This window comes from Ovis aries, chromosome 19, assembly GCF_016772045.2.
Source record: "Ovis aries strain OAR_USU_Benz2616 breed Rambouillet chromosome 19, ARS-UI_Ramb_v3.0, whole genome shotgun sequence".
NCBI classification, from domain to species: Eukaryota; Metazoa; Chordata; class Mammalia; order Artiodactyla; family Bovidae; genus Ovis; species Ovis aries.
This window is the reverse complement of record NC_056072.1, coordinates 14,400,190-14,426,059: the sequence shown is the minus strand read 5'-3', so window position 1 is coordinate 14,426,059 and position 25,870 is coordinate 14,400,190. Positions and strand designations below refer to the sequence as shown.

General features: G+C 46.8%; 2 protein-coding genes across 9 annotated transcripts in view; one reads left to right on the top strand and one right to left on the bottom strand.

The window, feature by feature from the left end:
- The window catches only part of TRAK1 (trafficking kinesin protein 1), a 155,038-nt gene extending 129,826 nt beyond the window's left edge, over positions 1–25,212 (bottom strand). For 4 of the 8 annotated variants that reach the window (XM_060402106.1, XM_027958051.3, XM_060402109.1 and 1 more), the window contains exon 1: positions 24,177–24,634. The gene's annotated coding sequence lies outside the window, so the exon portion shown is untranslated. Of the gene's footprint in view, positions 1–19,906; positions 19,987–24,176; positions 24,671–24,900 lie in introns of those variants that run through there. The other 4 variants (XM_060402105.1, XM_060402107.1, XM_060402101.1 and 1 more) reach the window with 4 other exon arrangements.
- Positions 23,286–25,870, top strand: part of ULK4 (unc-51 like kinase 4) — a 528,243-nt gene continuing 525,658 nt past the window's right edge. Inside the window, exons 1-2 of the mRNA XM_060402096.1 lie at positions 23,286–23,337; positions 23,706–23,859. The gene's annotated coding sequence lies outside the window, so the exon portion shown is untranslated. The remainder of the gene's footprint in view (positions 23,338–23,705; positions 23,860–25,870) is intronic.

The window sequence follows — 25,870 nt, the reverse complement described above, 5'->3', positions numbered from 1 at the left end:
ACTATATACTAGACTAGACTAGACTATACACCTCCTGCAGGTATACCCATCACTGGGAGGATAAAATGCAAAAATCCACATAAACGCTTGATAAATATTATCCACTGTTATCATTAAGATAGAAGAGAAAGGTTAGTCCAGATCAGTTCAGTGGCTCAGTTGTGTCTGACTCTTTGGGACCCCGTGGACTGCAGCAGGCCAGGATTCCCCGTCCATCACCAACACCCGGAGCTTGCTCAAACTCACGTCCATTGAGACAGTGATGCCATCCAACCATCTCATTCTCTGTCATCGCCTTCTCCTCCTGCCTTCAATCTTTCCCAGCATCAGGATCTTTTCTAATGAGTCAGCTCTCCACATCAGGTGGCCAAAGTATTGGAGTTTCAGCTTCAGCAACAGTCCTTTCAGTGAATATTCAGAATTGATTTCCTTTAGGATTGACTGGTTTGATCTCCTTGGTGTCCAAGGGACTCTCAAATGTCTTCTCCACCACAGTTCAAAGGCATCAATTCTTCTGTGCTCAGTTTTTTTTTATTGTCCAGCTCTCACATCCATACATGACTACTGGAAAAAACACAGCTTTGACTATAGAGACCTTTGTAGGCAAAGTAATGTCTCTGCTTTTTAATATGCTATCTAGGTTTGTCATAACTTTTCTTCCAAAGAGCAAGTATCTTTTAATTTCATGGCTGCAGTCACCATCTGCAGTGATTTTAGAGCCCAAGAAAATAAATTCTGTCACTGCTAGAGCCCAATTTTGGAGACTGAGAGATTATCTAGATCTTGCTTGGGTTGGTTCCTCTTGGACACTCTCCCAACACAGATCATGCTTCCTCCGCCTGAAGGGCCTTGCCCCCTCCATTTGGCTGGGTACTTCTCTTTTAGCCTTCCCAAACTCCCTAAGTCAAAAGATCGTACGACAGCCTTCCAAGCACAGTGGCCTCTAGGTCACAGTTACATCTTTACATTTGTTTGTGAAATTGTATTATGTTCATCCACAAAACCATACTATAAATTCCAGGGGGCAGGACTATGTGCCCACTCACTGCCCCCAGCAATCTGCCTGCCATTCACTCAACAAAAGCACTGTGCCAGTTATCTAGAATAAAATTTACTTAAAACCAACTGAGTATGGAATTTAATCACATTTACAAAACACCTTCAGAATAACAGCTAGATGACTGATTGCATAACTGAGGACTACAGCCTGGCCAAGTTGACACATTGAACTGTCTGTGTTACTGGAAAAATAGTCACAACCTAAAAGTTCATTTGGTGGGAATTTTTAGGACTTCAAGCCCAGGAGACCGCATTTCAAGTGATGCTTCAAGAACTGCTCTGAGGAGGCAAGGGGAGGAGTCAGGTTGCATAGAAGTTTGTAACAAAGGGCAGGTAGTCTGAACATCCAAAGTATTTTTGTGAATTAAAGAAAACAAGATAGCTCAAGTTACGAAATTTGGTGCCTTTCTATGTATGGGAAGATGCAAGAGTCTGGGGTCACTGAAATCAGTTCTTTAATAAGCATCTGAGCTCTCTGGGGCTGGTTATCCCGTGTTGTCCGTCAATGCTCACTGAAGGGAGTGGCTGCAGCCTAATGGCTGCTGGATTGCAGGTGTTCGTCTCCTTCCTGGTTGCCCTGGAGGGCTGGAATTGGTGATGACATTGACATCTTTGTTTATTTATATTGCAGGAAATACTCCATTTCTCAGAACTAACTATCACATCCCCTAAGATCAGAAACAAGGCAAGTAAGTCCCATTGAACAGTGCTGGAAATTCTAGCCAGGGCAATAAGGCAAGAAATGGAAATGAAAGGCCTATGGATAGAAAAGGAAAAATAAAACTGTCTCTATTTGAAAAAATAAACACAAAACACTGTGCCAGGCACTCTGCTAGGCAGGTCCTCAGCATTCCCAGCGCACATCATATATGATGTCCCTGACTTCCAGCAGCTTCCATTCTATTTAGGGGAAAGGCTGAAAACAGAACCCATAAACCAGTAAGACTGTAAAAGAGAATCAGCCCCCAAAATGGGCAAGCTGTAAGTATTTGTTCAACAAAAGAAAGACAAAGAACCTTCTTTAATTAGTTACTTGACTCTGAAAACTATCAAAGCAGCCTCCACTCGTATCAGAGCACAACAGCAGAGCTCTGCTCCACAGTTCCGCAGGGCTATCAACTGTGCTCTGCCAGGCTCACTTCAAAGGCGCTTAAACTCCCCGGGAAGGTTAAAAGTCACTTCAATAGCCAGAGATAGATCTGGTCTGAAAGTGAGGAGACACTGCTTCTAATTCTCAGAACCAGAAACACATCCATTTTTCCCAGTGGTGCCATGAGTCAGAGCAGCCTCAGCTATCTCATGACCCAGGAATTCTGTTACACAGCTCAGGTGATTACAACTTGTGATTTTAAAAGGTTCATGAATGTGCAATAAAAGAAAGCACAGGGAGGCTCTTTGGCTCCTTTAAGGAGTTGGCTCCTTTAAGGCTGGCTCCTATTTCCAAGCCCACGCCCTTCTATCACCTGGCAGAGGGGCAGAGCACCCTGAAAACTGACCAAGCTAAGACTGAAAAGCCCACTTTTGCTCTGCAGGCATTCAGTAATATTTACTGAGCACTTATTTTCTGCCAGGCTCCTGTGTGCTCACTCAGTCATGTCCAACTCTTTGGGACCCCATGGACTGTAGCCCACCAGGCTCCTCTGTCCATGGGATTTCCCAGCCAAGAATACTGGAGTGGGTTGCCAATTCCTTCTCCAAGGGATCTTCCCGACCCAGGGATTGAACCCAAGTCTCCTGCATTGGCAGGCAGATTCTTTACCACTGTGTCACCCGGAAGCCCCTCTATGCCTCCCTAGTACCAGGAATATAGCAGAAAATGAATCCAACAAAAAGCCCTGCCCTCATGGAACTGGCGATCTGTGGGGAGTAATTATCTCAACAAGCTCTCTCCCCTACACTACACAGACAAGAACGGCCCTTTGGGTCAAGAGCTGAATGCCAAGTTAGATGTCTGTATGCCCTCCACTGTCCAAGTGAAGCCTCTCAACAATCCTCTTTACCCTCACAGGGCCACAGACAAAAATATCAGCAGTGAGAGGCCACTAGGGGAAAAAAACACTGCTGATACAGATGGGTAACGTGGTGTCAAGAAAGGTTTCCGAGGCCAACCTCAGGCCAGAATGAAAAGGTGAGTGGAATCAGCCAGGCTGCCAGATCAGGGTGTGTAGGGATGGGGGAGGGGTGCTCTACAGGGGGTGTAACAAGGGAGGCAAAGTCTTGGAGGAGAAAGAAAGCAGAGCTCAATTAGGGAGCTGAAAAAGCTCTGAGTGGCTTCAGCAAGGGAAGGAGGGGCAGCAGTCGCTTTGGCCCCATGGGGAGTTCCTGAATGGTTGTAAGCAGGGGAATGATGGTATTCGATTTGCACTTTGGAAAGGTCACTTTAGCAGCAGAAAATATTGGAGCAGTGGAGCCCAGCAGGGTGTTCAGGGAAATCTGGGAGGCGACTGCCTGGAAGGGGGGGAATGACAGAAATGGTGAGTCAGGAAAAGGTCCAAGTTCCTGCCAGAGTAGCTGGAAACAGCAGCCCATATGACTAGTAAGACCCTTTCTTTGCTGGGAGGAGGAGAGGGCGAGGGGGAGTATGTCGTGGTGTTCATGCATCTTGAAACGGAGGTGTGCAGGGGGCAAGCAGGTAGGTAAAAGGGCACAGAACTCAGGAGAAAAGATTTGGGCAGTGGCAGCAACCAAGGCCATAGGCATGGTGGCGTTCGGGGCAGAGCATAAGGCAAGGTGCTCACCTGAGGTGACACCCCACCACTCAAAGGCTACTCAGGGACAGAGGCTGCAGGCTGCCAAGGCGGGGTGGTGGAAGGAGGAGGAGGGAGGCCACGCGGGTGTAGCCTTCCAGAAGACAAGGGGAAAGAGAATTTCAGATGCAGGTAATTTTAGTCTGTGCTGTCAAAGGTCAAGGACGCCAGGACTGGAAGGTGTGCGCTGGACTTGGCACCAAATTCACTGTGCTGGGGGTGGAATCACGGGCTTGGGTGCCCGAGAGCAGTAGGGCCAGGGACGGGGGAAAGGACAGTTCAGTGAGGCTGGCAGCAAAGGAGAGGAAAGAACTAAGGCTGGAGGGAGAAGCGGGCTTTAGAAAGAGAGCAGAGAAGCGAGTATGGTACAGGATAGTGGGTGGGGTCCACAGAGAAGATTAAGCTCTCCAAGAAACAGAAAGGAGGGCCAATCATCAAGAACCAGCCCTGAGTAGGCGGGAGAGGATGGGGTCCAACAATAGGGTACAGATCAGCCTCGGGGATAAAGAGGGTCCTTCCCTCACTTGACAGAACAGAGGACAAGATGGGCACTCCCACAGCTGGGCATGTGAAGGCTGGGAGGCAGTCAGTCTGCCGGCTTCAGCTCACTCTATTAAGAGGACCTACTAAAAGCAAGCAGTCAGGTGTTTGAGAAAGACATGGGAAGTCCAGAATAGTCACTGCGGCAAAAGACAGAGCAAGAAGCCCAAGGAAACACAAGGGAACCACTGAGCAGAGCCCATGCCCCATCTGAAGGTGCTTTACAGAGTGGCAGGTGGTTATATAATTTCTCCAGCCATCCCCAAAAGAGACGGGCAGAGTTCTGCCAGGCGACACCAAGGAAGGGCAGCAGGTACTCAGTGATGACGAGCTGGGGTGGAAGAGGAGAGGCCAGGACCATGGACGGGGCAAGGAATGCAGGCAAAAGACTGGAAGGGCTGAAGTTCAGAGAGCAGAGAGGTCACACTTAGGATATCAGAGGTGGAACACGTCACCCCAGGAGATGCCATAGCCTAGCTGTGACCGGGAAAGTGGGTGAAGCAGGGTGGAGAAGCCACTGCTGGAGGGGAGATGGGCCAGGTGCTAGGTGAGTCATCAGAACCCAGAATGATTCAGAAGTCAGCCAGGCCAAGGTGCGTGTGTGCGTGCGTGAGTGTGTGCGTGAGTGTGTGCATGCTCATTCGCCAACTACAGCCCGCCAGGCTGGTCTGTCCATGGGATTTCCCAGACAAGAATACTGGAGTGGGTTGCCATTTCCTCCTCCAGGGGATCTTCCCAACCTAGGGATCGAACCCATGTCCCTGGTGTCTCCTGCACTGCAGGAGGATTCTTTACCTCTGAGCCACCTGTTCACCACTGGGGGAAAATGACCTTATGTCAAATGCTTAAGTCTTCCCGGGTAGGGGCAGAGAGGCTTGGAGCAGAAGGAGGAAAAGGGGATAATACACTGAAATTCAGCAGCCCCAAAGGAACAGGCTCAGGGCTCCTTCACTAAACGCCTACCACATGCTGCTAAACCAGCAAGAATAAGGCAAACAAACCTTTCTAGGCATCACCTTCTTTACCCCACAATCACACTACACAGTCTTATTCTACAGATGGAAAAATAGAGGCTCACAGGCTAAGAATTTGCCTAAGGTCACAGAGCCTGAACATGCTGGATCCAGAATATGAGGTTCTGACTTCTGAACATCAAATCAGCTAGGCTTCATCACATTCACAGACAGACAGGGTAGATTGCATTATTTATGCCCCAGCAACCACTTATGCCCCTTCCAGGGCTCTCTAATTGTGCCTCACACCATCTTCAAGGAGGAGGGGTCAGGGGCCACCCGCTGGTGGCTAATAAGCGACCAGCTGTCTTCCTCAACGGCTCAGTGTACTGGCTGAGATGGGAGGCCCCAGTAATTACCCAGAGCCCATTAAAAAGAGCCCAGAATGGGATGTGCTAACAGTTCCAGTATAAATACATCAAAATATCAGTTTTTAAGGAAACACTAGTCTGGAATTTATATTCCTAAAAGAGCTAACTTGATCCTACTCAACAAGAAAAATCCCTTCCTTCTCACATTTCCAAACAAAGCAGCGAGTGTTTTAATTCCATGACAGTGGAGTTTCATTTTTAGGACAGCAGCCTACTACACTTGGTTTAGGGAGGTAAAAAATATTGGTGTCATAGTCTCAGAGTGATTTAAAACAAAAAACTCTTCCAGAAGGCAGCATGCCTTTCTGTCCTCAAATACTTCAGATTCTAAGAGAATGCGCCCTCCAAATTCTTTACCCATAACCTCAGCCTCTGACCCACTTGAAGTGTCAGCACCTGCTCTACAAGGGAACCTAAGTATTCTTAGCTCAGACCCGGCAAGGCTGCACGTGGACTAGCCAAGTCCCCTCGCTTCTCAGGAGCTACGGTCGGGTTTGGTTACTCTCCCACGCCACGCCTGAAGGCCAGTCTTGTGGGGGGGGAAATAATCTCAGACTGCTGAGGCGACCGACAGTGATAATGATAAGCCCTGGATCAGCTGTTTAACCTTTTTAATCTCCCTGGTCCCTGAAATCCTGATCCTCCCTGGGGGGAAAGTGCCATCATCCACATCCATCATAAGGAAATTGGAAAGGCACCTCAGCCATCTTCACTCTAATAATGTATGAGAGAAACATTTCCAGAGCCAATGGCAGCAACATGTCTGGACCTAGAGATTAGCATACTAAGTGAAGTAAGTCAGACAGACAAAGATGAATGCCAGAGGTATCACTTATCTGCAGAATCTAAAAATGACCCAAACTTATTTTAAAAAACAGAAACAGACTCATAGACACAGGGAGCAAACTTAAGGTTACCCCAGAGGAAAGGGTCGGGGAAGGGATAAATTAGTTTGGGATTAGCAGATACATACTACTAGATAGAAAATGTATAAATAGCAAGGCCCTACTGCATAGCAGAGGGAGCTGTATTCAGTATCTTGATAAAGACTGAAATGGAAAAGAATTTGAAAAAGAATCTATATATTACATATATATATAATTGAGTCACTTTGTTGGACTTCAGAAACTAACACAACATTATAAATCAACTACACGTCAATTAAAAAAAAACATGAAAAATAAAATAGCAATTTCCAGGAGGGCACAGCTTCGAGACACAGGTTAAACAAAGGTGCATAGTGTACTGAGACAAAACTATCAAACCTTTAAAGAATCGTTGGAACCTTTTCGATCTTGAAAATCCGAACTCCTAAGGTTAACTGTCATCAGCTGTTACTGATACTGTGCTCTGAGGGAAATTGCTCCTCTTTCTCTGTCATCTGTTCATGTGGTTTCTTCACGCTCAGTGGTCTGGGATGAAGTTTGAGATGTACCTTCTGACTCCTGCCACGAAAACTCATTTCCCAGCCAGAAAAGAAAACAGCACTCTGGTCCTTCTCCCTCTTCAGCTCACACTTGCGATGAGGACGCCTCTGCTCACTTCTGTGGTGTTGGGAAAGCTTATACCCTGGTGTCCCTACCAAATACTTGACTAACAAATTACATACAACGATTTTCAACACCAGGATTTTTCAATTGTGTAAATGCTTTAAGACGTTAAAAAATCCCACTTAGAATACATGTAAGATGGAAGGCATCACACTAAGACCTTCCTCGCTCACGGCTCCCCTCACCCATGGCCCACTATCCCAAACTGCCAGCCCCAGCGCCACATCACATCTCTCCACTTCTCCGGAGCTGCCACCTCTCTCCCTGGGCCTGTACCAACCTCTCCCCTCTCCCTGCTGTCACTCCTGCCCCCAAGCCCTGGCTCTCTACACAACAGCTGGGGGATCCGTGAAAGAAGTCCATCAATTCATGCGTGCATGCTAAGTTGCTTCAGCTGTGTCCAACTCTTTGTGACCCTATGGACTGTAGCCCATCAGGCTCCTCTGTCCATGGGATTCTCCAGGCAAGAATACTGGAGTGGGCTGCCATGCCCTCCTCCAGAGGATCTTCCCCACCCAGGGATTGAACCCGTGTCTCCTTTGTCTCCTGCATCAGCAGGCAGGTTCTTTACCACTAGCGCCACCCCAGCAGCTCCTTCCAATCAAATTCGGATTAAAATTTCAATTCCTGACCAGGGACCAGAAGGGCAATGGAATGCAGGCCTGCCCTGACCATCCTCTTATCTGTGTCCACTCGCCCCAAGGAGCCCCTACCCTCCAGTCACACTGGCCTTTTTGCAGAGGCCTGAGCAGTTGCATTCTGCCCTGCCTGGGACTGACTCTGTGTCTCTGTATTTTCCCATGGTTCAACCCCCTCCCTGCACTCTTCCTGGGTCTCTGCTCATCACCTCTACTCCCTACCTGGCATTATATCATGCATCTGTTTCTCCTTTATGTCTCTCTCCTCTCTCATCTGCCCCCAGGCGTACAGTGTCTCATTTACTGTCAAATCTCAATTCCTGGTCCAGGGAAACCAGTCAACACACACTTACCAATCATTGTTCTAAGTAGACCACCAGCTCCCTACTCTGCCAAGAATGCCCTCATTCCAACCGAAGGTGATGTTTACCTGCTAAAGACGGATGAAATCGCAACCAACCACCTTCCTGGAATAACCATAAACCGCTCAGCAAAGACATGGGATGCAGGCACGCACACATCTCTGCCCACAGTCCAGAGCTCCAGCACCTGTACCCACCAGTCTGTAAGATTCCTCTTCTCCAGATAAGGTTAGGAAAATGAAATAAGGCTGCTCCTGTTTTTCTTTCCCAATCTCTCAATTAGCAGAGAAAACAATATGAATAATTACTCACCCAGTTCAGTACCACTTTTCTTGTGATCTCACTCTATAGTTTGGGTTTGGGGTGGGGGTTTTAAAACTTCTTTTTATAACTAAGTAATTTTTTAAATTAAAAAGAAGTACTTTTTCCAAAATAGTTATACTTATTTTCACTCAAAGAAAAATGCCCAGGTTACAGAAGGTTTTTCTTAAGATATACTTCTGAAAGTTACAGCCGTCATGAGAGTAAGAAATGATGCTCATGTATGTATGTATTATCTCATTATTTTTGAAATAAGAATATGATATTGTGCCATAGCTACAAAATTAATGTAAATATTTCAAAATATCAGCATACAAACAGGAAGAAGCTTCTGTAATGAAGCTTGCATGACTCTGAGCTTTAAAGAATATGCACTGAAGTCATATCATACAACAGCACGTTTCCTATTGGAAATTCAGGTTCCTAGAATAATAATTCAACTCAATTTGATATTGATTCTACCTTGTGATTCCAAGCTGAGATGTAGGTTACTCTAAAGAGAAGGGGAGAGGGGAGGACCACATGGAAGCCGACCGATAAAAGTTGGTCAGTGAGAGGCATGAGAGGTCCATCAGCAGAGCCAACAAGGCACAAACTGTGTGCCAAAGAAAACAAAAGCTACCAGTGCTCCGGGCTGGCTGATCGATCTGTTCGGGTTTAGAGCGGCCCTGCAGCTACCACTGTGCCACAGGAGTGAAGATGGCATTAAGCCAAACAAGTTCCAATGGAACATCACCCTTGGCCTCAACTATACTTTCTAGAAATGCCAAGGTTCACTTTAAACCTAAAACGGGCAAATTTTCTTCCTATCCTACTGTGTCTTTTTAAAGTCCACACAGGGTTAAATAAAAGGGCCTAGAAGGAGCAAAGAAGGAAGTATGGGAGGGAGGGACGGAGGGAGCACCAGGGAAAACAACACAGAAATACAAAGAGAGAGACAGGGGGAGGGGAGAAGACACAGAGAGGGAACACACAGAGAAAACAGAGACCGGAGGAGTAACAGAGAAAATGACACCGAGAGGGTAACAGAGAGAAAAGGAAAAGGTTCATGGGAAAAGGGAGTAATGTGTTTCATGGAAAAGTTATTTCTTTCCAAGTCGCTCTTTTTCCATGTACTGTATTATGCCATATGTGGGAAGTGAGGGCGGCTGGAACTCGGCCCAAGAACATCTGCCACAGACCTTAAAAGCCCTAATAATAGCACAGCTGGTGTCCCCAGCCTAATGAGCTCATTGCCCACGTGACCCTCCCTCCTCCCAGCTACCTCCAGGGAAACGAGGGGCCAAGGGCAGGCCCAGGCACGCCCCCTACCCTCCCCCACGTCCAGGCTCTCCTACCTCCTCTGCCTCTGTCCTCCCTTTCCTGAAACCACTCCCACCCATTTTCCTGAGCTAACTTACTCTGATCCAGCAGTTCCTCAGGACAAGACACGTTCTCAACATGAAAGGAAGGTATCAGAAATAGACGATGGGGACATCGCTACAGATCTTCTGGACGCTGAGTGGGCAACGGTTATGCCAAGAAATAATTCAACAGCTTAAATGAAATGGACACACTCTCTGAAATATGCAACTTGTCAAAACTAACACCAGAGGAAAATAAAAAGATCTGAAAAGCCTACTAAAGAAATGGAACTCCTAAAAACCATTCCACATCCAAGGAACAACCAGGATGCCACCAAGTGGGCTTTCCTGCCAGGGTACAGGCCCCTTAAGGAGCCCTGGCAAGTCACTCTCTGGGACAGGGAGACTCTAAGCCAGCTTGACTTTCCCGCTGAGCACTGCCTGTTACCAGGAGGAAACCATGAACAGCAAAATCAGAAAGGGGGGTGCTGGGGGTGAGCAAAGAAGTGAGGCTTTACAAGTTCAGCAAGTTTTAACCCTCTCTGGTATAATTTTTTGAAACTACTTTTCATCACGGTACACTTTCAAAAGCCCTCTCGCACTTGAACAAAAGGCCCCTTAATATCAGGATGGACGTGGATTTCAGCGTCCAAGGGGAAGCCTGTCTGAAACTGACAAGAGGGACCCCAACAGCACTGACATGGTATCCATAGCAATTGGAAGAGAAGCTGAAAAATCTGGTATCTCTCTCAGTCCAAGCAACACATCCTGACCGTAACAAAGAGCCAAGTGAACATGATACATGGGGCTTCTTCAGCAGAAAAAGACAAAGAGGGCCACATTTCAGAAACCTCGCTCGGTGACACACAACAGCACAAACGTTTGTAAGCATGCAGCACCAGGCTAGTAAATTACATGATTCTATCCCTGCCTACCAGGTAATTATATCAACAGCAATCGCATGATTAGCTGAAAGGTGGGCAATCATTAACTTTTCCTACTGTTCAACACTGTTACACACCAAATTATACCTTGTAAATGCCATGAATAAGTTCTCTAAGCCTTGACAGCTTCCTGTTTCGATTTAAAACACCAACACCACGCCTGCTGTAAGTTAATACGGCAAAATTCACGAAACTTTAAATAATAATTGTGGTATTTTAAGGACTATCATAAGTACTTTTATACATGATTCCCTTTCGTTGAAATGTTTAATATACTGAGGATCCTTTCCAAAAATAAAGAGTTCTTTCCATTCACAAAGCACTAAAAGCATTAACAGAATCAATTTACTCTTTATCAGCCTTGTTCTTTCACTTTCATACTTTTTATGTCATACAGCCAAGGTCAAGCCTATGGTTCTCAAGTCTTAAGAGACTCCCCCGGCTCATCTTCAGGCCCACAACGGTACACCTGGCCAAACCATATTGGGGCGTCAGGCAAAACAAAACTCAGTAATACCAATTCCGTCTTTATTTAAATTTTTGATTTTTTAAAAAGATTTCTTTGCAGTATTTTACCTTTTTTTTTTTTTTAAGAAATACTCCACTAAAATACTATTGATCTTGATTACTTAGATTCTTGGCAACTGCCTCATCCTTAAATGTGCTACCTGAGGCAAGCATCTCAGTGACCTCCCCTTAGCCCAGGTCCAAGCCCACAAGAATAATAATATACCCTGGGTGTACCAACGAAGAAGAATAAACACTCAGGTTTCCCAACTACCTCACAGACTGGACAACAGCTGCCTGATGGTCCACCTACTAGGGTATGTGTGTATATGTTCTTCAAGGTGGTGGGGACGGGTGGTGGGTAGAATGGGGAATGGTATAAAACCCACAAGTTTGAGCACAGTTAAATTCTATGGAGCAAATATTTTATATCATGTTGCATTAAAATCTAACAGTTGCCAAATCACCTAGAACCTTTAATTATCTTATACATTTGCCTCCATTAATTTTTACTCATATATATTTTATACAGTCAATACCTCCTCAAAAGTAACCACCACTATTCAGATCCCTGTTACAGGATACTCAGAGGTTAAAGCGTCTGCCTGAAATGCGGGACACCTGGGTTTGATTCCTGGGTCAGGAAGATCCCCTGGAGAAGGGAATGGCAACCCACTCCAGTACTCTTGCCTGGAAAATCCCATGGAGGGAGCAGCCTGGTAGGCTACAGTCCATGGGGTCACTAAGAGTCGGACACGACTGAGCGACTTCACTTCACTTCACTTTTGAAAATGGAATCCTACAGTGTACACTTTTGTGTCTGGTCTCTTTGACTCCACTGTGTTGTTTTCTTTTGTGTTTTTTGGCCTCACCAAGTGGCATGTGTGATCTCAGGTCCCCAACCAGGGAAAGAATCGGTACCCCTGCAGCAGAAGTGTGTGGTCTTAACCACTGGACCGCCAGAAAGTCTCTCTTTGGCTCAACATTTGCCTGTAACTTTCATCCATTTGTTGCATGGATTAGTATTTCATTCCTTCGTATTGCTGAGTAGCATGCAGTTACATGGACATACCAATCTGTGTATACAGTCAATGGACATTTGGGAGTTTTTCTACTTTGGAGCTATTGTTAACAAAGCTGCTATGAACTAAGTCAAGAATATTGGTTTCTGTTGCGCACATATGGAGAAGTGAATCACTGGGTTGCAATGGATATGCTCAGCTTTAGTAAATATTGCCAGGGTTCCCAGTGTTTGTTCTTCTTCAAATGTGATGCATGAGGCTTCCAGCTCGTCCATGTTTTCACCAGTGGTTGATATTGTCAAATTTCTTATTTTGTCCATTCTGATGGGGCTGCAGAAACATCTCTGCTAAAACAAGCAATTTCTAATTCCTTCCAATTGTATCACAATCCTATAGCTCCAATATCACAAACTGTAAAATTTCAAATAAGGTGTACGAAGATCACAAAGTACAGAAAAATCTCTGAACTCAGAGCTTACTGTTTCAGGAATTCATAAAAATACAGACACAAACAATATGTGACACAAACCCACACGATGTCTGGCAAGGAAACCTGCAAATGTTCACAAATACCAGAAGAATTCTTACAGTCGATGTGTCACTATAAGAGTACAAGGCTAAGCCAGCATCTCTTCTGAACCATAGAGTGATACAACTCTACAAATAAATGCACACCTATTATGTCTAAACAAACACAAAGAACATTTTAGCCCTTAGCCTACTTGGCCTCTCACAGAAGGACTCATGAACCCCACCTATTGCCACAAGAACACTTTTGCCCAGCACTTCCGGTCTCCTGGCCAACCTGTGTGAGTGCTTCCACACTTGGTATCATCACTGTCCACACAGGGATGGCCACCAGACCCTTTGCTCATACTCAGATGTCTCTTCCAAGCATCAGCCCCAGATGTCCCCCATCCCAAAAGCTTCCCTCGTAGCTCAGGGGGTAAAGACTCTGCCTGCAATACAGGAGACCTGGGTTCATTCCCCAGGTCGGGAAGATCCCCTGGAGAAGGAAATGGCAACCCACTCCAGTATTCCTGCCTGGAGGATCCCATGGACAGAGGAGCCTGGTGGGCTACAGTCCACAGGGTCGCAAGAGTCAGACCCGACTTGATAACTAAACCACCAATCTCACAAGCACATCACACACAGCACCTTCACAATAGCATCCTCCAGGTCTTCACCCCTGCATAACTGAGAGATGTTAATACAATTTGGAAATCTCAGCCCCATCCTTGACTCTGCCCCCTCCAACCCTACCGCCATCTCCTCAAAGTGAGAACAGGGCTCATCCTCCCAACATCACTCAAAGGAATCCACTTCTTTCCACCCACAATATCATTTACAACCCCAGGTGAAGTCCCCTCTCTCTCTCCTTGCGTAAAGCCAGAGTTTCACAGGTCTCAGTCAACCCAGAGGTGGATGGGGCCTTGGACCACAGACTGCCCTGGGCACGTTCACCAAGGGAAAGCCAGTCGCCTCCCCCTAACTCACCCCTGCCCTGCCACAGCCTTCTCTTAGGAGAGTCTACAAACTGCATCCCCTTGCCGTTCTTGTGAACAAATGTTGCTGCAACTTCTGAGTTTGTGAGACTTGAATTTCTGAGACTTGATTATCCTGACCATTCTCTATCACGCTGTCTTTTGCCAAACAGAGAATTCAGTATGTCATAAATGATAAAGGTCTGACTAATAAAAAGACCAAACTCCCAGGAATATTGACTTTATTCCCTTCCACATGAGTATCGTTTCTCTTTTAGTATCAAGAGATTTAGCCCATCTAAAATTCTTTCATGATAACATTTAATAGCTGCTATGACATTCCTCTTGTACCTCATAAAAAGTAGATCCTTCATCTAATAATATGATCTATTTCCCTACCTTGCAAGTACAGTATAGCTACATCCACTGCATTAGTCCACACTTCAGTCTACTTTGCCAATGATGCGCTTGTCATTCTTTATCTACTATGGTAGTAGAAACAATATTCTGCTTATTTTCTCAAATAGAAAGCTATTTCCTCAGAATTTTAACACCAAACTACACTTCTCCCTTTAAGAGACCTTTGAAATGTCTTGATATTTGTTTCCAAATATCACGTCCAAAGGGATTTCTCTGCGATCCTTGCAAAGTTAACCCCTCCTCCTCAAAGCCAAAGGAGGGAAGACAAGCTGTCATTTGAACAAAATCCATAGCCTCATCACTGCCTTAGGTCACCGGGGCCATTCCTTTTAGTATCACAGAAATGAAGGCCAGCATATCCCCCTAGGGCATGGTACAGACATGTGTTCCAGAAGTATCTGTGGATGAATGGATCACGAGGAGTTCGATAACAGCAACAATAATAATGGCTAACACAGAACGCTTACTGAGTCAGGCATACATATTAATCTATGTGATCTTCTTAATAACTATATGAGATTGTCACATAAGGTAATGATTCAGGAACCAGCTGTCACAAACAAGAGTTCTCTGCTGGGTTTAACATATCTGTCCCTGACAAAGCACCAACCTGAAAGGATGCGGGGAGGGGACATGGCTTCAAACACATTAACAGTACTCTAGGGAGTTCCTTGGTGGTGCGGTGGTTAGGACTCCCCTTTCCAATGCAGGGGGCACAGGTCTGATTCCCGGTCAGGGAACTGAGATCTTGCATGCTGCATGGCGTGGCAAAAAAAGAAAAGGAAAAAAAAAAGAGCGCTGGATGCCTATCTAGTGTTCATAAAAATAGACAAACAACATAGCATGCTAGTTTATCCAGACAGATTGTTACATCTGGACGTTTTTATTTTTTAACAAGTGAAAAAAACAAGGCGACGTCCTACTTAGGTCCATAAAGCAGAACTGTATAATCCCCATAGCGCTCAGCATTTTATTTAAAACATTCTAGATTTAAAGGTTGGAATGAAATACTCGTCTGGATAGGACTCTTCTCCACAATGAAAGCCTGCATCCGGATGTACCACTCACAGAGCGCCAGTGAGTCATACATGTAACAAATTGCTCATTTTCCTGCTCCCCATCTTTCCTCTAAATCATTATGCTGCTATTCCAGAATCATAGGTTTGGATTTCTATTTGTTTGTTGATGTTTTTAATCCCCCAGCATAAAGCTTACCAACTCCAACTTTGGTCCAACATTATAACTTGACAAGAATCTGCCTGTCCCTTTAAGTAAACCTCCAATTTTCTTCCCAGGCTTGAAATTCTCCCATGTAAGCAAGGCAGACGTCTTTGGACTCTTGTTTTAACTAGGGAAAAAAATGCCCTTAACATTCTAACTGTGTTGCCAGACCACCAACCCCCACCCCCACCCCCCACCACCACTCAAAGTCAAACCAAATTAACTGTTGGAACCCTGTATTCAGAATCACAAAATGTAACAGCCTGTCTTACTGAGCTACCCTTCTATTTTCATCCTCTTTGGTCCCCAGCTCACACACTTCAATTTCCATTCAAAATAAAAAAACGTGAGGGAGGGATAGAAACAAAGATCATGAAGACCCAGATGCTAAAGACTAACAGCTTCTAGAAACCTTATTAACCTGAATCCCTCTACACTCACTAAGTAAATTAAATGTGATGCCCCTCGAGTTAAACAGCAACTAGCAGCAAGGGTTGAAGCAAGAGCTCCTATTATCAACCACTTTTCAGGAATTCCCTGATCAAAGCAAGGCAAAGACCCTGGTTAGTGCTGGGAGGATAACAGAATGCAGGAAGAGCGACTTGAAATCACCATGTTGTGCCCAGTAAGATAGCGAATATTTAAAAAAAAAAAAAAAAAACAGAAAACTGGACTTCCCTGGTGGTTCAGCGGTTAAGACTCTGCGCTTTCAATGCAGGGGTCTCAGGTTCAATCTCTGGTTGGGGAACTAAGATCCCACATGCTATGTGGCCAAAAATAATAATAATTAATTTAATTAAATACACAGAGCATAAAACTGTAAGAAACACAGAAAATCACAAGTGTTGGTGCGGATGCTGAAAAATTGGAACCCTTGTGCATTGCTGATGGGAATACAAGATGCTGTACTCACTGAGAATAATGGTATGGTGATTCCTCAGAAATTAAACACAGAACTACCACCGGATCCAGCAACTCCCCCTCTGGATACATACTCAAAAAGAAATCAAACCAGGGGCTCAAACAGTTGTTTATACGCCCACATTCATAGTGGCCTTATTCACAACAGTCAAAAGATGCAAGCAACGTGAGTGTCCAAAGAGAGACGAATGGATAAACAAAATATTTACGTACATAGCAATGGAATAATATTCAGTTTCAAAAAGGAATGAAATTCTGGTATGTGATGTAACATACCAAACCTTGAAGATATCAGGCCAAGTGAAACAAGCCAGATACAAAAAGATAAATACTGTATGAGTCCATTCATATGAGATTCTTAGATATTCAAACCGATAAGAGACAGAAAGTAGAACGGTGTTTGCCACCAGCTGAGAGGAGTGGGAGGGTGGGGAGTTAGTGTTTACTCAATACAGGGCTTCTCCGGGGTAATATATGAAAGTTCTGGAGATAGACGATCATGATATTTGCACAACAATATGAATGTACTTAACGCTACTGAACTGTGCATTTTCAAATGGCTAAAATGGTCAATTTTATGCGACATTTACTTTACCAAAGTTTTTTTAAAGAACTAAAAATGGTCATTGCATTAGGGATTTCCCTTCATCTCTCAGACTGGGGGACTTGGGCACCTCTGGGGAAAAAACAGAATTTGGCAAAGATAGGTAACTCGCTCCCATCCCCGAAGGAGGTTATGAAAGGAGCATGGCAGCCCTACAGCCCTGTACCTGCTGGGGAAGCAGCAGGGAAGAAGGGAGGGTGGAGAAAGTTATACTTCCTGGGGTCAGATCCATTTACCTTCCATCTGGCTCCCACTCTGTCATTTTTGAAGTCTCCCGTGCACATGACCCAACACTGAAGACTTACTCTTCACGGGGTAGGTGTATGATAGATGGATGGGTACCTGGACCTTCTACTACTTGGCTAGTTTTGGGGAGAAGACCCAATTGACCACTCTGGCATATTTTTAAGAGCTCAAAACACCTCTCAATGTGAGGGTAGGGAGGGTAAATCATTGGCTAGGTTTTGGGCTGCTTTTCCTCACCTCTGATTAGAATGCTAGTTTGTCCCTTTCCTCTTGGGTCCTCCAAGTTGAGGGCTCCCTGCATACAAATGAAGGAAGGGGAGAGGAGGGCACTGGGAAGGGAATGGGTTCAGCAGTCTTCCGGCTTGGAGCACCAATCCTCCCCAGCAACACAGGGAGCAAGGCTGTGCTGGCCACTTACTCTTCCCAACATACTTGAAATCTGGCCTTGTGCTTCTAAAAAGAACACTCTGTGTAACCATGAAAGAATGTCTGACAAGTAACACCATCTCGGGATGTGTTTACGAAGCAAATTCGGATTTAGCAGGTCTGGGCAGGGTCTCCCACTTTGAGGGTTTCACAAGCTCCCAGGTAATGCAGATGCTGCAGGCTGGCCCACCACATGTTGAATAATAAGGCTTTACACTCCTGCAAGTACATCATGAGTGGTTCATATGAAATGCCAGGATGGATGAAACACAAGCTGGAATCAAGATTGCCGGGAGAAATATCAATAACCTCAGATGTGCAGATGACACCACCCTTATGGCAGAAAGTGAAGAGGAACTGAAGAGTCTCTTGATGAAAGTGAAAGAGGAGAGTGAAAAAGCTTAAAACTCAACATTCAAAAAACTAAAATCATGGCATCCGGTCCAATCACCTCACGGCAAATAGATGGGGAAACAATGGAAACAGTAACAGACTTTATTTTCTTGGGCTCCAAAATCACTGCAGATGGTGACTGCAGCCATGAAATTAAAAGATGCTTGCTCCTTGGAAGAAAAGCTATGACCAACCTAGACAGGAGAAGGCAATGGCACCCCACTCCAGTACTCTTGCCTGGAAAATCCCATGGACGGAGGAGCCTGGTAGGCTGCAGTCCATGGGGTCACGAAGAGTAAGACATGACTGAGCGACTTCACTTTCACTTTTCACTTTCATGCATAGGAGAAGAAAATGGCAACCCACTCCAGTATTCTTGCCTAGAGAATCCCAGGGATGGGGGAGCCTGGTGGGCTGCCGTCTATGGGGTTGCACAGAGTTGGACACGACTGAAGCAACTTAGCAGTAGCAGCAGCAACATAGACGGCATATTAAAAAGCAGAGACATTACTTTGCCAACAAAGGTCCATCTAGTCAAAGCTATGGTCTTTCCAGTGGTCATGTATGGATGTGAGAGTTGGACCATAAAGAAAGCTGAGCACCAAAGAATTGATGCTTTTGAACTGTGGCGTTGGAGAAGACTCTTGAGAGTCCTCTGCACTGCAAGGAGACCAAACCAGTCAACTATATAGGAAATCAGTCCTGAATACTCACTGGAAGGACTGATGCTGAAGCTCCAATACTCTGGCCAATTGATGCAAAGAACTGACTCATTAGAAAAGACCCTGATGCTGGGCAAGACTGAAGGCAGAAGGGGATGACAGAGGATGAGATGTTTGGATGGCGTCACCAACTCGATGGACATGAGTCTGAGCAAGCTCTGGGAGTTGGTGAAGGACAGGGAAGCCTGGCATGCTGCAGTCCATGGGGTTGCAAAGAGTCAGACACGACTGAGCGACTGAACTGAACACAACACTCCTGCAGTCAGCTGGGGTCATGACAGCAGTGACCAAGATCGGGCAGAAACAACAGCAGTCAAGATCGCCCTCCCATGAGCATCCCTCTCCTCCCACTGCCGTTCTCCTTCCAAGCCACAACCACTCTGCTCCACCATGAATCTGGACCCTTAGCCACTTCGGCATAATTAGCCAAGGCATCTACGGTGACTCACTCCCAGCTGTTCTCATTACACTGACGACAATCAATGCTCCTGAAAGTCAAAGAAATTTGTCCTCCCCAAGAAAAGTGCGCCTGTGGTCCTCAAACAGTAACTTGGAGACAGTCTCTGCACTCATCGCTCACCTGCTTCTCCTAGTTAAAATGCATGATTCAGTGCTACAAGTGAAGCCAAACCATTTCCAGCACCCTCGAGAGGCATTTTAGCTTTGGCCACATCTCAAACTGGAAACTATTTGTTAAGGACCATAATGAAAGGGCTTCCCTTGTGGCTCAGCTGGTAAAGAATCCGCCGGCAAGGCGGGAGACCTGTTGGGAAGATCCCCTTGAGAAGGGAAAGGCTACCCACTCCAGTATTCTGGTCTGGAGAATTCTGTACAGTCCATGGGGCCGCAGAGACGGAGGGGCTGAGTGACTTTCACTTTCACTTCCATAATAAAAGGAGGTGAGCCGACACTCCACTAGATCACGCCTCCTCTACTTTTTGTGAAACTGACAGCTTGCAGAACACTACTATCAAAAAAAAAAAAAAATCCAGGCCCACCCAGAGCATATGCTGCTGATAATAAAGAACTGCCTGGAAGGACTTTGATTTTACCAGAACATCAGAGGAACTGATGGAGATCTTATCTAAGTCCTTCAGTTCTCCAAATGCATGGATGTTTCTTCTCTGCAAACCTGGAGAGAGAAAAATAAAATCTCATACCCTATTCTAATTAGTATCTATTTTAAGAGCTGCAAATACACCTGCATCTATGTTATCAAATGTAGAATTTACCAATAGCTAATCTGTGTAAACACAAGTCAGGAGACAGCGGCATTTTTTTCACTCAACATATTCACTCTATCTACTAACTAAGCCCAGGCATTAGGAGGAGCACAATGAAGAGGGGAGAGCTCTGAATGGTATGCTGAGGATGGGACGTCCCTGGTGGCTCAGTCGGTATAAAGGATCAGCCTGCAATGCAGGAGACCACCTGTAACACTCATCAGAAAGACAAACAACTTACTCCACGTGTTTGAAGTGATTTTCAACTAATTATTTTAAAAACATTTTTTTTCAAAGTCCTCTGAACACCCAGAGCAGCGTCTTCTTTAACATTCAAATGCAGATAATTCATATTCTAGCGGTTCTTTAATTTACTCATGTACCTATTTCCCCCCCAAAATGGAGCATCCTTTTCAGATATCAGTACAAAATCCATTTCCTCTAGGAAGATTACCTTCTGCTTTTAAATGTCCTGGCATAACATAAAACCTACAACTTGAAAAGAGCCTAGAAATAATTCAGCTCCAAGACTGCCACACTGGGGACTTCTCTTGTGGTCCAGCAGTTAGGATTACTTACTTCCACTGAAAGGGGCACAGATTTGATCTGGTGGGGGAAATAAGTCCCACAAACCATGCAGCAGGCCCAAGGGGAAAGAAACCATCAAACTGGGGTACAAATGCTTACCCTGCAGGGAGCCCCCAAAACCCCAAGGAAAATAAGGTGCATCTTTTTGAGCACTTTTTGACTCCAGGAAGCAATTTAAAGTCTTTTTATACTAAAACAAATAGGATGAATTCTGCATTCTATTCTTCATCAAAGGAATAATGGAAGTAACACTGAAAATTCACTGGGAAGTGCTGGAAGCCTCAGGCTGAGCCCCCCAATTCCCCTTCCAGGGTTCCTTCAGCCCTGAGGGCTATGAGGGTAAGTTTCAGACTCTTTGGGACTCTATGGACTGTAGCCTACCAAGTTCCTCTGTCCATGGGATTCTGCGGGCAAGAATACTGGATGAAGGTTGCCATTTCCTTCTCAGGGGACCTTCCTGACCCAGACAGTGAACCCATGTCTCCTCTGTCAGCAGTTAGATGCTCTACCACTGAGCCACCTGGCAAAGTCCGGCTTCAGAAGTATCAGTAGAATCCTTTTCCTATTGAGACCCAGAAGCCATAAGACATTCCCAAGGCTGTGAGTGGCTGCCTGAGAGGTCACTGCCCCTGTTAGTCTTCAAGGAGATTTACAGTGCTTCTCACCATCACCCAGGCGAGGCTGGGAGCAGCCTTTCCTAGAGCACTGGACCAGAAGCCCACACAGAGATTTTAAGAGCTCACCTTCCACCGTGTTCCACCCTCTTCTATTTCAGGTGCACTATTAACAAATACATAATTAAAAATGCTTCTCCATGAATAATGAAGCCACACAGTCCTTCATAAAATCCATGTCAAATCCTTTAACCAGCTGCACATCATTTGGTATTGTATGTAGTTCAGAAGCACCCAGATTGACACATATGTGATTACTTTCTGTCTCTTCACTAAAACTTTGAACTTTTCAACAGAGCAGGTGGCCTCCATTTGGATACACCTAATAAAAAGGCAAGTCAAACTAGGGAATATTTATTCAAATAGAAGGGAAAAGAGCAGGGGAGGAACCAGAAGACCCATTCAACAGTGTTTTTGTATACAACAGACACTCACCCAGGTTAAAAATTTAAGAACCCACAGGAGCCCTGGCGTTGGTGGAAATAGTTGTCCCCTAACATCTTAATCTCCTAAAAGGACCATCCCTTTGTCCTCTCACAGAAATCCAAATACATACCAAATAGAGGTGAATTAAATAGATCAGGGTTCATTGTCAAAACCAAAGGTCATGTGATCATATATTTGAAGAGGCTGGCTGTTGTAACATTATCCTCAAGTTTACTAAACTGAAAGACAGGTGAAAGACTTGATTTAATATCAGCAACCCTCAGTAAGTTTAAATGAACTCTTCACCCTCCAATGTCTTTCCTACTGGAGCCCTACAAGAGAAAAGAAGAGCCTCTTTTGGAAAAGCAGCCACCTGCCTGCCTGCCTTTCTCAGCTGTTTTCTAGGCTATATGGTATAACAGAATAATCAAGTCTAGGAAAACACCAACAGCTGCTGGGCAGAGAAAGCCCAAGGTCGGCTCTCCACCTTGGGAGCAGACGGTCACGAGGGGAACCCAGAGGGTTAATTCCAGCCTCATCAAACAATTACAGAGACCTACTATGTGCAAGGTCAGGGATAGGAGCTCAGAAGAAAGTCCATATCACATGGCAAACGGTAAAATGCTGCTAAGTCTGGAAACAAAGTTTAGAAACTCCTCTCAGTGTGAGCAATGCTGTTTCATTTTCAAAGTCCTTTTACAAAATCTGATTCAACCCTCCCAATAAACCTATAAGAAGGAAAATAACTTCTATTATGTTTGCTATCTCATACCCATTAGGGCTCAAAAACGGTCTTACCAAGTCACAAATCTAGTCATGTGGGAAGAAGACCTGAAAACCCTCCCAGGTCACTCAAACTTTTACAGACACTTTCATTCACAGCACTCTTTAATCTTTACAACAGTCCAGGGAAGTTTGTTTGTTTTGCAGGGGGTGGGGGGCTCACAATCCTGAAGAGGGGAAAGAGCCTGGTCAAAGAGGTTAAATAAGCACCCAAGGTCACATAGCCAGCAAAGAGAGGAGCTGTAATCTGAATCCAGGTTCCCCTCTTCAAGTCCTTCTCTAACACGCCAGAGAGAAGGATTACGAGCAACACAGCTAGTGTGGAGACACCCTCCACCGAGAGCTGGGGGTGAGAAACCAAATCCCACAGGTCCCTGGGGCATCGAACAGGAAACAGTTGGTGCTGGGACCAAGCTGAAACCCAGCTACGCTCTAACCTGCTGCCCATGGACATGCACTTTCTACCCAGCTCAGCATCGTCCCCAAGCCTGGGTCAGCGTGCCAGGTGGCTCGGTGCACAACTGTCTGCGCACCTCTGTGATAAAGATGGGGCCAGAGATCGAAGGGCACACACACGTGATCTTTCCAAACCAAGAGGCAGGAGCCATCTGTCACTCCAGGTCCAACTCCGAACCTGCCAGCGGACCTATCATCGTCCATCGGAACTTTGGACACCCTCCCTGGTGCAGACAGCCCAGAGCCCCCACGGCTCAGTCTGGCGCCCTCCCTCTCTGCTTCTCTTGCAGTTGGGAACCGGAAAGGACACTGTTCCTAGCTTGTTTGCCTGGGGTGTGTATCTCCACCCTACCCCATAACCAAAAGATGCTCCACTGGAAAGGGTACCCATCCTGCCTACCCAACCGCAGACACTGACAACATTCACCAATTTGCTTGAAACAAAGTCCTAGTGAGGCATATGGGGGAAAAATATTTTTTAATCAGAGGCCTAGACATACTTAGAAAGGGCCCAAAGTGGACGGCCGATTTGAGTTTCTGAACAGGCGCAGCGAAGGGGTCTAAACACGTAGACTTAAAGGGTAGGGGGTACCCAGGGACAACCCGGGAAGCAGGGAAGCGGCCTTTAGATTTGTGTTTTCCTGAACACAACTTTACAAAAGAGGAAGCAATATATTTTATGAAGTTTCTTTTAACTGCAGGAGGCTGACCTTGGAGATTCGAAAAGAACTGAAAAACTCGGGTCCAAAAAGTGACAAAGTGAACTTGTTAACTCTCGGGATGGAAAGGGGGCCTAAAAGCCATTTGCCCCGTGCCAAACACTCTGAGAAGATGGAGTTTACATTCGTTTGGCGGGTAAGTAGGAATGGGGCGCCGCTCGCGCTCCGGCCTGGCTCAGCTCGGGGCTCTTTGAAGGTCGCCTCATTGTCACTTCGAAGCGCCGGAGCCGGGAAGCCAGGCCACGCGGCGTGACCGACACGATGCACTGTGGGCACCTTTCTGTGCCCCATGGCCCTCCCGCAGGTGCGGCCGATGCCGGAGGGGGCCGCCCCCGCAGGGTCCCGGCCTCTCACCTTTATCACAGCATGCACCCACACTCCCGAAACACCTTCCCCACCCATCCCCGAGGGCCAGATGCGCTGAAGTCACCGGTCAGCGGTCCCCGGGCTTACCCTCGAGAGGCGCACCGAGCGCGGCCCCGGAGCAGGCGCGATCCCGGGGGCCTCCGGCGCCGGGCTGCCCAAGCGATCGGCTCTCCTGGCCGCCTCCTCCTCGTTGTCCTCGGCCCAGTCCCTGCCGCCCGGCGGCTCCGGTTCCCTCCACAGCAGCCTGCCGGGCGGCACCGGGGCGCACGCGGCAGTCTCGGCTGGGGCGCCTCCTCCTCTTTCGGCTGCCCTCCCACTGACTCGGCGCTCCCGGGCTCCGGGTCCGGGGTTCTGGGACGCGGGGTTAGTCGGGGCGCTCCGGCTCCCCCGCGCTCCTTCCTGCGCCGCCCTCCCGCGCGCGGCCCCTCTCCCGGGGCGCCTTACTCGTAGCGCGCGTCCGTCAGAGGCTCGGGGCACGCGGAGGCGGCGGCCTGGTGGGCCCCGGGGCGGCGGGCGGGGGCGCTGCTGCGGACCGGGGCACTGATGCGGGCGCCGCGGCGCGGCCTCTCGCCATGGCTCTCGGCGGGCGGGCGCTTCGCACCTCCCCTCCGCGCTGCCGTCACTGCCCGACGCGCGCCGAGCCCTCCCCTTCCCCCGCCCCGCCTGCAGGCCCGCGCCGCCACCTCCAGGACGCCCGCCGGGCGGAGCGCGCCGCTGCTGCGCGGTGCCGCGCCCCTCTAACCTCTCCGGCAGGTGGCCGGCTCCTGCGCCTATGCCGGCGTCTGGCCTGGAGAAGTCCCGGCGAAAATACCTGGATCGGGAAAGGTATCCCACGCTCCTAGTACCACCGCCTCTGCCCCGAGCACTTCTAGCACTTCTCGATGTCAGTCCGACCAGTCTATGGGGAGGATGAAACTCACCCTGACTGCCGTGAACGCAGGGGAAATCCAGACGCTCGGTTCGTGAAGGCCAAGCCGTCCCCTAGGACAGCAATCCTTAGGCTTAAATGGGGGTGGGACAGAGCCAGGAGGTGGGGGAAATATGAATGAACAAAATGCCATCAAAGGGTAAGGGAGGGAGACAGGGGTGTGGAGAATCAGGAAACCATCCAGGAAGTAAGTGCACACAGGCTACTCTATTATGCAAATCACCAGTGGACAGTTTAACGGGAACGACACGCATGACCTCATTTCCAGTTGAGGCTGCTGAGTCTACAGCAGCGGCCTCATCCCTGCCCAAAGGTCATGGAGGACACTGGGAGGACATGGAGAAGACTCAGACCAGATCCGAAGACCCAAGGAAACTAAACCAGAGAAAAACCTGGTTTCCATTACTGGAAGGGGACTTGAAGAGATGGTGCATAGTAAACACTGGTTCAAGCAGGAATCATCCAGGAATGCTGGCTCTAGGGGGTTGTGGTGTTTTGTGGGGCAGATATTTGCCTGGGTCAGTGTGTCTCCCCCATAGGTGGTTTAGGCTTATTAGTAGCAAGAGAAAAGTATTCAGTATAAAAAGGGGCAGGGAGACAGCACCTTTACCAGGATCAAAACTGACATCACCGATGAAAGCAGACGGATAACATTTCTTCAGAACACATCACGTAGACAGTATTTCCAGAGAGAATGCAGAGCCTGAATCTAATGATGATGAAACCCCAGACAAACCAAAATGAGGAATATCTATTTTAAAAGGAGGTAGGGACTGTATTCTTCAAACATGTCAATGTCTCAAAGGAAAGCTTGGGGAATGTTCTAGATTAAAGAGTGCTAAAAAGTTTTGAC